The sequence below is a fragment of the Miscanthus floridulus genome, chromosome 13 (assembly GCF_019320115.1).
Source record: "Miscanthus floridulus cultivar M001 chromosome 13, ASM1932011v1, whole genome shotgun sequence".
Lineage (NCBI taxonomy): Eukaryota > Viridiplantae > Streptophyta > Magnoliopsida > Poales > Poaceae > Miscanthus > Miscanthus floridulus.
In genome coordinates, this window is record NC_089592.1 from 29,143,226 (window position 1) to 29,144,980 (window position 1,755).

Consider the following 1,755-nt stretch of genomic DNA (forward strand, 5'->3'; position numbering starts at 1 on the left):
GTTGATACACCATTTTAGTGATCTCTACTTGCATAGTGCTTAGTGATTCATTAGGTGATTAGCCTAGGTGCTTTGCGAAGTGCTTACGTTAATTAGACCACCGCTTATGCGCTTGCTCTAGGTTTAGGCCTAGTGTTTAGTGAGGTTTGCATACCTCTTACCACTCGGTGCTTGCGCACACCATTGTTGTACATCAGAGGGGCTTGTAGTCTTGCGAGATCACACCAACCATGTTTGTGGTGTGGCCGCCACCGTGTACCGGAGGGAACAAGGCCCGCGGCATTTCAGTCGGAAGCTTGATAGTGAAGACGGCAGGGAACATCCGAGAGAGGCTTGCCAGAAGGCACGTCGGGGACCCACTTGCATGTGGGGAAGGCCCGAGGCTATCTATGGAGTTACCCAACCGGGAGCTTGGCCCTTGCGATGGATTCCTTGCGAGGGGCTCCAACGAGGACTAGGGGGAAGCTTGTGCGCTTCTCGATACCTCGGTAAAAATACCAGAGTCATCGATGGGAGTTTGCATATCTCTACCTTGCTCTTTAGCTTCCGCATGTACATTGATTGTATTACCCCTTTTGCGATAGAGATAGCAACACACTAGCAAAACCGTAGTTGCACATTTAGATAGTTTATCTTTTGCATAAGTTTTGCTAAGGTTAGAAAAAGAGGCCATAGTTTAGAAGTAGAATTTTAAGTTGCCTAATTCACCCCCCTCTTAGGCATCATAGTCCCCTACAAGTGGTATCAGAGCCGGTTGGCTCAATTTGGACCTTTGGCTTAACCGCCGTTGAGCTGACACTATTTAGAGTGATTGGGATGGATACCTCTAGGCCTCCGCACTTTGACAGCTCTAACTTCCCCTATTATAAAGCTAGAATGGCTTGCTACCTTGAGGCGGTTGATTTGGGAGTTTGGAGAGTCACTCATGATGGGATAAAACCTATTAAGAATCTCGATAAACCCACAAAGGGTGCAGAAAAGGAAATACATTTCAATGCTAGAGCTAAAAATTGCTTGTTTGAATCTTTTAGCATGGATGTGTTTAACCAAGTGTTCACTTTAAATACAGCACATGAAATTAGGTTAAAACTCCTAGAGCTCCATGATGGCACATCTAATGTTCGTGAGCAAAAATATTGTCTAGCTAAACAAAATTATGATTCCTTTACAATGAATGATGATGAGCTTGTTCATGATATGTATTCTCGTTTAAATCTATTTATCAATGAGCTCCATTCAATAGGATTAACAAAGCTAGATGATGCAGACATTGTGAGGAAGATCATCTCCGTGCTACCACAAAAGAAATATGCAAGCATCATCACCATCCTTCACAACATGGAGAACTTGAGCACCATGACCCTAGCCATAGTCATTGGCAAGATAGTGGCATTTGAAATATCACGCAAGATGGGTCAAGAAGAAGTCTCTTCATCAAGCAAAGGCAAAGCTCTCGCATGTAGCGAGAAAAAGAAGATGAAGGGCAAGCAAGTTGAGACAAGCTCAAGCTCCTCAAGTGAAGATGAAGAAGAAGATGAGGATGATGATGATGATGATGATGATGATGATGATGAAGATTCAAGTGATGATGATCAATCTTCCTCCTCCACCTCTGACCTTGATGAAGAAACAATCAAGCTTATCAACAAGGTGGAGAAGATGATCCAAAGGCTCAATGTCAAGGGTGTGCCCATCCAAATTCAAGATCTCATTTTCACCAATCAAAGAAATGAGCAAAGAAAGAGAGGATGCTAT